The following is a 9,783-nucleotide window of genomic DNA, read 5'->3' as shown; positions in this document are numbered from 1 at the left end:
TCCTAGACACTTTACAAGCTTAGGCACCAGTCCCCCAGTGAGTCCCCTGTATACATACCCCAGGGATCTGCATGCACAGATCTCTCAAGGTTTGGGGCCCAGGGGTGCCATTTTTAGGGGAGAGAATTCTATGCGTGTCAACCCAGGGACAAAAAGACTGAGCGTTCCGCTGTTCAAGGACACAACATGTAGCCTATGACTGCTGCCTGGCTTCACTGGCTCCCACTAGTCTCCAGATGGTATACCTGCTGTAGCTTTCCCTACCAGGATTGTCCCCAGAAATACCCTCTAGCTTGCATGCTAACAAGGAACAGCAGTGTGACTTAGTGGATAGAACATGGGGCTGTGGGTTCTGCTTCTGGTCTGCTGGGTGACTTAGGGTGGCAAGTCATGTCATCTCTCTGAAGTGGACCTGTTTAAAAAACTTGATCCATAAGGAGAAAGACCGATTCAAAGCCCACTGAAGTTAATGGACTCTTTCCATTGACTTCATGGGACTTTTTGATCAGGCATGATGTAGGTAGATGGCTTCATCTTTGGAAGCGTTGGTTGTGTCCAATAACTTGTGTGACTATAATGACATAATGGCTGTGTCTACACTAGCCCAAAACTTCACAATGGTCATGCAAATGGCCATTTTGAAGTTTACTAATGAAGCTCTGAAATACATATTCATAAGAACATAAGAATGGCCATACTGGGTCAGACCAAAGGTCCATCCAGCCCAGTATCCCGTCTGCCGGCAGTGGCCAATGCCAGGTGCCCAAGAGAAGGAGAACAGAAGACAATGATCAAGTGATTTATCTCCTGCCATCCATCTCCTGCCCTTATACTGAAGGCTAGGGCACCATACTTTACCCCGGGCTAATAGCCATTTATGGACCTAACCTGCAAAAATTTATCGAGCTCTTTTTTAAACCCTAATAGAGTCCTGGCCTTCACAGCCTCCTCCGGCAAGGAGTTCCACAGGTTGACTATGCGCTGTGTGAAGAAATATTTCCTTTTATTAGTTTTGAACCTACTACCCATCAATTTCATTTGGTGTCCCCTAGTTCATGTATTATGGGAAAAGGTAAATAATTTTTCTATATTCACTTTCTCCACACCATTCATGATTTTATATACCTCTATCATATCGCCCCTCAATTGCCTCTTTTCCAGACTGAAAAGTCCCAGTCTCTCTAGCCTCTCCCCATATGGGACCCGTTCCAAACCCCTAATCATATTAGTCGCCCTTTTCTGAACCTTTTCTAATGCTAATATATCTTTTTTGAGGTGAGGAGACCACATCTGCATGCAGTACCCAAGATGTGGGTGTACCATAGTTTTATATAGGGGAAGTATGATATCTTTTGTCTAAAAAAAAGGACCCTGCAAAAAAACGACCCAGCCTACTTCGAAGTCCCCTTATTCCCATCTGCTCATAAATAAGGGGACTTTGAAGTAGGCAGGGTCCTTTTGAAAAGGAGCCCCGTCTGGACGAGCTGCGCGGCAGCGAGCCGCGTCAATTTCGAAGTGCCGCGGCCGCCCACATGCTAATGAAGCGCTGAATATGTAATTTTATGTAAATGGCCATTTCGAAGTTTTGGGCTAGTGTAGACACGGCCAATTACATTTAAAATCCATCCCCAACTGATACTGAAACCAGGAATAACCTGTTGTACTTTAGAGGGCAGTGTTTTGGGCAAGATCAGAAAGAAAGCCTTTCCTAAATCCCTCTAATTGTGTTATCGCTCATTAAAGTCTGCTGCTGTTCTGTGATGGTATGTCTACACAGCAAAGTTATTTCAAAATAGCATCCAATGGCTCTATTCTGTAGGCCCCATATTTCAAAATAGCTAAGCGCTATTTTGAAATGCATTTTCTGTGTCACTGTGTTATTTTGGAATAAACTAGAATATCTCTTCCAGACTAGCTTTTTTGGGAATAATGCTGCTGTGTAGACATAGCCCAAGAGATTCAATGGTTCTTTCTCAAGCACTCTGTCTATTCATAGACTTCTGCTGTTCTACTCAGCAACACATTGGACTAGGCAGAACTAAACAACATAGCTTGAATATCCAATGCTCAGTTGTTCACAGTCCCTAAAGGGATAAAAACAAATTAGTCGGTGGAGTAATTTTGAATAATGAACACAATGGAGAAAATCACAATCTTCTGAGACAAAAAAAAAAATGAAGTAAATTATTCCCTGCACCACTTATTTGCTCAGCACTATTCTGAATCCAGGATTTACAATAATCTGATGAGCAGCACTGTGCATAGCTGTGATGACTCAGACCTGAGTGCCACCATCATCATTTCCTGCAGTCATTCCTTGGTAGATTTCCATCCAAACTCTGGCTCAGCCTGACCTGACCCGCTCAGTCTAGGAAAGGTGAAGGGATTACAGTGCTGGGTGATTGACATAGAGGATATGAATTACCAAATGTCAAGAATCAATGTGGTAGGCACAATAAGAGTGAATAGTAAACACTTTAATAGTTGCAGGGACACCATTTATTAGCATTGGTAGGGTTCCTGGCACTGAAGTCAGATATACATGGCTGCTCTGTCCTCACTTAGGGCTTGAAATACTCTCTTGGCAACATGATCGGTCCCTAGATGATTGTGGAGCATTTCAAGCCTTAGGGGAGGACAGAGCAGCCATGTATATCTGACTTCAGTGCCAGGAACCCTACCAATGCTAATAAATGGTGAGACCAAGGTTATAACTGGGCTCAGAAGAGAAGAAGGTATGTTCATGGAGGATAGGTCCAACACTGGCTATTAGCCCAGCTGGGCAGGGATGGTGTTCCTAGCCTCTGTTTGCCAGAAACTGGGCAATGGCAACAAGCAATGGATCACTGGTCTGTTCCTTCCCTCTGGGGCACTTGGCATCAGCCACAATCATAAGACAAGATACTCAGCTAAATGGACTTTTTGCCTGATCATTAAGGCCTCCTCATGCCATAAAACATCTGATTCGTAGCAGGCATTGGGAGAAAGGAGGCAGTGCTGACAGACAGGCGGGAGGCAGGGGAGCAAGGGAAAGATTTTGATAGGGAGGCTGCCAGAGGTGGTTGCCCCAATTGGCTGTATCCTAGAGACAGCTCTGCTGTTGATTGACCCTGTCTCCAATATGAGTTAGTACAGTTTTCTCTAGCTTAGGCTACTGCCATAAGGTTTCTGTTTGCTCTTATACCAGTGGAGGATTGACATGATGTAGTCCAGTGTCACCATGCTCTTCATCAGGCTTGTCATTACTAACTCTTCTTCCTTGCCAGATGGTGCAAAGGGGCTGGAGCAGAAATGAGAATCTGGCCTATTATGTGTGGCTATGTACACGTAAATGTGCTGTGCATATACAGATTTACATTGTATTGATAGGCTTTGTTGCTGTAAATATTTAAGGTAGAAGTTCCCTCAGTGTCTAAAACATGCACATAGATAAGACCCTCTGTCCAGTATGTGACTTTCGTGGTGGTCCATCAATTTTAAAGCACCATTATTTGTTAGAGATGGTACAGCCAAGAGTAAGAATCCACCTCAATACATAAGGCATGGCTATGAATTAAAATGAGGGTACTGAAGTAAATTACAAATCTCTCGCAATCATGTTTAGGCTGTGCTTCTGGCCCAGCAGTGTTTTGAGAACCTCAGGAAACCAAATTAGACAAAGTTTTCCTCTTTTCCTTTTTTTTGGTCCAGTTGCCCTAGCAACCATAATCTTTATCTCTGAAGAGATGGGGAGCTGCAGAGGCGAGAAAGCTGTTGGAATTTCAGCTAAACCCCCTGCTAATCCTCTTCTTATGTTATCAGATTTTTGCTGTTCAGTTATTTCACACTTGCATACTAGATGGTGCTGGGGTGTGTGTTTGTTTTTTTGTAAATTCTAAGGCACCTTTTATATGCAGATCCCTTGATTCAAAGCTAAAGTCTATGGCTGACTGCATTTAATTTTTATAAAACTAGAGAGAAATGGTGGGTTAGGTAATAGTTTTTACTGCAATTTTTTTTTTGGTTCTCTGTACTTGTAAATGTCAGTCTGCATTTGAAATTAGATTGATCTGATGAAGTGTGTCTGTCCTACGAAAGCTCATCACTGAATAAATCATTTTGTTAGTCTTTAAAGGGCTACATTTCTGCTGTTTTGTTTTGTTGGAGTACAGACTAACACAACTACCTCTCTGTTAACATTTTATTGGCCCAACTTCTGTTGGTGAGAGACTTAAGTTTTCAAGCTTACACTGAGCTCTTCTTCAGGTCTGGGAAAGTAATGGGAGTATCACAGAGTACAAGGTGGAGCAGATTATTTAGCACCTGTAGTTTAACATGGATTTCAAGGAACCATTCAAAGGAAAGTGGACCTTGAGCACCTCTCTGATCTTAGTTAGGAAGAGAAGGGGGTGACGGGAAAGCAGCTGGGGGCAGCAAGAGGTTGTTTGTGGCGTATAGGGTATGGGGAGACCACATGTCCTGTTCTGGCCAGGACAGTCTCTTTTTTAAGCCCTTTCCCAGCTGTCCCAACAAAGTGGGCATTTGTCAAAAAGTGGAATGCAGAGGAACATGCACAAGGGGATGGGGCAAGTGGCAATGCCGGCTCCACGTGAAGAGCAGGGTCCTCATGGGTGGCAGGCAGAGCTTGGGTGAGCAGCGACAGTCTCGTGCAGGGAACAGGCAAGGGTCAGGCAAGCAGCAACATGGTCACCCAGGTTATACATTGTTGTAATAAATTTTAAATCCTGTGTCTATTCAGTCCAGGGTTTCTGGTAATCAGCAAAGTTATGAATTTATTCTGTCAGGTTTATCTTTTGGAAGTGTTGTGCAGGTTCCTTTTGGGGACGAGGACTGATAGGTCAGATACAAAATGATGGCATTGTGCAAAGTGTTCACCCACAGATGATATCACCATTTGGGGGTATTTTTGTTGTTTTCCCGAGTGAGCCCATTTGACAGCATGGTGATTGTTTCATTCCACTTACAGGGTTGCTATTGGGGCATTCAGCGCTCTGGATGTCACACACCACATGTTGTGATAGGCATTTTGAAAAGTGTTTAGTGGCTGGTGTTGACAGTAACAACCTCTCAGCTGCTTCTCCTCCCTAGCCAACTCCTTCCCCCTCCTCTGTATGACCAGAGAGGTGTTAACTGTCCCCTTCGCTTTGGTGTTGTTTGTCCTGCATGTTTGACCATGACATCACAGATTGGTTTGGCTGACCAGGCCAATTTGAGCTTTAAGCTGTTTCTGGCCCATTGGACAAAAGTAGCTACTATGACTAACAGTGGAGATGCTGCTGTTGTGGGATTTATGCTGTTGGAGCTTCTGCTCTGCCTCCGCAGTGCTCCTGCCCTCATAAACTGACTCCAATACGAAGGAATCTTCACCAAGCAGGATGACCATATGTAAGATCTTCCCAAAGCTCCAGGTCAGGGTTGAAACAGCTCAATGATAACTTGAAGGAGTCTTTGAAACATTATTCTAGCTTCCTTTTGAGCACTTTTCTCCTTTAGCTCAGCATAAAAGATCTTCTTTGCCAGTCTTTCATCTGACATTCTGGTGACATGGCCTGTCCATCTCCTCTGTGAATTCATCCACAGAGTATGGATGCTTGGAATGCCTGTGCACGTGAGAACCTCAGTATCTGGAACTTTTTCTTACCATCTTATCCTCATCCATTTCCTCAAACAGCCTTCGGGAACTATCACAACAAGCAAACAAACAAACAAACCCCAAGCAGTCCTGTAGCACCTTAAACACTAACACTTTGGTTTTACATTCCATTTCTTCAGATTCTGAAATAGAAATGAGCAATTGGAAGTAAATATAAAGCAGGGACAGGGGAAGAAAGAAGAAGAAGGAGGGCGAGAAAGAAAAAAAGGGAAAGAGGAAGTCACCTATCATTAAGAGGACCCCTGGGAAGAGAAAATAAAGTGAGATGATGGATGCCATTCCTACGAATATCAAAGATGGGGAAATTGTCCTGGTAAAGTGTAAGGTAATTGAGATCCCTGTTGAGAGGGAAGTTAAATGTGTCAAACTTGTAAATGAATTCCAATCCAGACGTCTCTCTTTGCAATCTGGTGTTAAAAATCTCTTTGTAATAATCCTGTTACCTTAAGGTTCATTATAGTACATCCTGCAAATTTCAAGCATTCACGTACAGGTTTATGTGTATTCTGATTCCTGATGTCTGCTTTGTGTCCATTCATCCTTTAGCATAGGGACTGTCCACTTTGTCCATTGTACATGGTAGTAGGGCATTGCTAGCACATGATGGATGTGCAGGTGTACAAGCCGCTGAGGGGGTTAAGTCCAATGATGGTGTCTCTAATATAGATATGTGGACAGAGCTGTCAATGAGGTTTGTTGTGGGGATAGGTTCCTGGGTTAGTATTTCTGTGGTATGGTGTGTGGCTGCTAGTGAGTATTTTCTTGAGGTTGGGTGGCTGTCTGAGGAAGAACAGCCCTGTCACCTAGGGCCTGTGTGAGTGAGGCATCATGTTCGAGTATAGGTTGTAGATTGCTAATAATGCACAAGAGGGGTTAAGTTGAGGGCTATAGGTGATGACAAGTGTTTACCCTCTTGGGACAATCTAGAGTCACAATAGTTGGCTAATTCCATGATAGCATGTTTGCTCATGTTATGGAGCACAGTGAGCCAGTTGAACCATTCCCAGTCAAGAAGGGCTGTGTTTTGGTCCCAGTCATGATTTGTATGATGTCTTTTGCAAAGTTTACTGCACCTTGAATGGCCCCTTGAAATATATGTTAAACTACTTATGCTAAATAGGCTGTTCCACCCTGTATTTAGATGGTGGATTGAGTTTCCCAGACCTGAAGGAGAACTCTGTGTAGACTTAAAAACTTCTCTCTCTTGCCAATAAAAGATATTACCTCACTCATTTTGTCTTTCTAATATCCTGGGACTGACACAGCTACCACAACCCTGCGCATATTAATAAAACTGTATATTTAAATAGTAATATTCTCTGGAATATTACACTGCTCCTTGTGTTCTCCCCACCTCTGCAGTGTCTGTATTGATTGTAGTGTCTGTCTGGGCATTGGGTGACAGCTCCTGAAAGCCGGTACAGTGGGCACAAGCAATACAGTACCTATACTACCTCTATGGTGATCTAACCACAGGGATCATGACTCTGCGCTGCTTGGGGAAGTGGTGTTAGTAGGTTCACATAGAGAGGCACTTACATAGGTGGAAGACAAACTTATGTTGACCTAACCAGATAGTGTGGATCAGGCCTTATTTTTTTTCTTAACTTAACCACAAGGCTATTATTCATACAGTTCCTTCTTCCTAACGGATATCATCTGAAATTGGGGCTTCTCAATACGATTGGCTGAGATAACCTATATTTTTGTTCATTCATTCATGGGCATGGGAATTAGCGAAAATGTGCACAGAACTGATGTCTCCCAGACTGAAGCAGACCTGTAGAAAAATGCCACAAGGTAAACAGACTGGCTGGCACTTTGCTTAATAGACTCCTGAAAGGAACAATGGCTCTTTCAGGAAGATGGTTACACTTTAGCTAGTTAAGGACAGCTGATAGGAAACAGACAGATTTAGGGACTTGCTGATAGCACAGTATTTGCATGTGAGAAAAGTTATCAAGAGCTGCAGGATGTCTTGTGACACTAAAAGCTTTAGATCTCAGTGCAGAGGTGTCCCTCTGCAACAGAAAATGAAGATACAATCCTCAGTGTTCATCCCAAAGAGATACGTTTACTCCCAGTCACAAGAATAGAATTACCTCATTTTAAAATGAAAGAGTAGGGCTAAATTCAGAGGTGACTCTAGAGCATCTTGTGGAATTTACATTTCATCTCTGACCCAGCTCCCCCCTCCAACCTGCTCCCCATGTGTATGTCTCGCAGCGAGGAAGAGTGAAGGGAAGGCCTGGCAGGGCAGGAGTTAAACAAGGCCTGTTTACCCAATTAGCCCTGCCCTGTTTCACCTGCAGTCAGTGCTAGGCCTGGAGGGAGGATAAAAGGAAGGAAGCTAGTCTAGTTTAGGGTTGACCAGGAAGGAGGCAGGAGTTGGTCCTGTTGTCTGCAGGACCTGAGCTAGAGCTCTCTGCTAGGTTGGCCACAGGAGGATACAGCCTCCAAACCCTCCCTCCAGGGGAAGAACCACAGAGGAACCCACTCCTGATGAGAGAAACTGGACTCTTGGAGCCATGCCCTCAACTAAAGGTATAGACTATGGTAAGTGGGGCTGAAGACTTACACCTTAGGTTTGTAGGTAGTGCAGTGACTTGACCAATAGGCCATCCTGCTGCTAGGGGGAACCAGTTACATGCAGCTACACAGACTCCTCCCCTTAGAGTCTGTTAGACACAAAACCCTCTATATGGCTGTATTGTGCATATCCTGGGGCCAGAAAAGTAGAGCAGCAAGACTAGCAAAAATCGGGAGGGAGGGAATTCAAGTGGATCAAGCCACACTTGACATTACCACCCCTCCTTACAGCTCTGTTGTGAGCAAATTACTCTAGCTTAGATTCCTGTATGCTTTCCATGACTAAGTGGCTATAAGTAGGTCTAAAGAAGTCTGGGTCCAATTCACCCGTGGTCTGTCATTTGAGCTGGCTATGCTGGTACAAAGAGGTTGCATAGCAGCGGCTGTAAGGCCTCCTCCTTGCTCTGTTGGCTCTGCACAGCCTTCTGGAGGGGGCAAATTGGGGGAATAGAAAGGTGTAGCCAGAGAATTTCTCTGACCTAGCTATTACTGTAATGCCTATACTGGCAGCCCCAGCATACGGCAGGCAGAAGATGTCCCCTCAGCTCCTCTGTGCCAGGTGTTGTGGAGGCCCAGATTGAATTAAGCTTTTTGAGTGTGAATAGTGGTGCCCCACTGCTGGCCCAGGGGCAAAATGGGAGGAGGGCTTGGTTCCCTGCCCCCCAGAAAGGGTGGGGCTAAAGGCAGTGGGGCGGGGGCGGGGGCCCAGGGCCTCCCCATGATCACTCAAAGCCATGTGTGGATGGCAGCACAGTGCTCCATGGTGTTTCAAAGGGGCCCAGAACTCCTACCACTGCTCTTTGGCAGCAGCATCTGGAGCTCTGGGCCCCTCTGAAATGCTGGACCTGGGGGCAACTGCCTCTTTGCCCCTCCCTGATGGTAGGCTTGAGTGGAAAGGAGTCTAACTTACACGTCACCTCTGAATTTGATCCTGTAGCTGAATCCTATCATGTGACAGTCCCAGAATGAGACCCATGCTACCTAAACAGCTTTATCACTCCTTGCCAAATGGTTTGCAGCTTAAGCAGTATCTCTGGCACATCACAATATCTAGTGGCTGCTGGTTAAATTTGCAGTTCCCTGAAAATACCACAGTCATTAAGTAAGAGGTGTTGTGTTAGATAACATGAGGTTAACTCTAAAAGGCTATCATAATTGATGTAGGTTCTCTTCATTTGATGTGAAATTCTTTTAATTTGAAATAAAAGGTTTTGGAACAGTAAACTTAATGCATATTTTTATGAAAAGTTTTTCTATAACTAGGATTGTTGGGCACTCCAATTTTTAAGCATGCCTTACATCATTCTTAAAGTAGTTATGCAGTATATTGTCCAGAAGTGTGTATTTTTTTTAGTAATTTCAGACAATAATTGAAAGCAGAGGGAAGCTCAGATATTGTAGTAATAAAATAAGCTAGATTTCCTATGACTGAAATTAAATGAAGTCAAATCATTGTTCTGCCCACCTGTTGTTTAACCCACACCAGTCCTGTTCTTCATTCATGCATGTCTTTCCCAAATCACATTTTTGCAGATATTCTT

Source organism: Carettochelys insculpta, chromosome 5 (assembly GCF_033958435.1).
Source record: "Carettochelys insculpta isolate YL-2023 chromosome 5, ASM3395843v1, whole genome shotgun sequence".
Taxonomy (NCBI): domain Eukaryota; kingdom Metazoa; phylum Chordata; order Testudines; family Carettochelyidae; genus Carettochelys; species Carettochelys insculpta.
The sequence above is the reverse complement of the archived record's forward strand: the minus strand, read 5'-3'. Positions refer to the sequence as shown.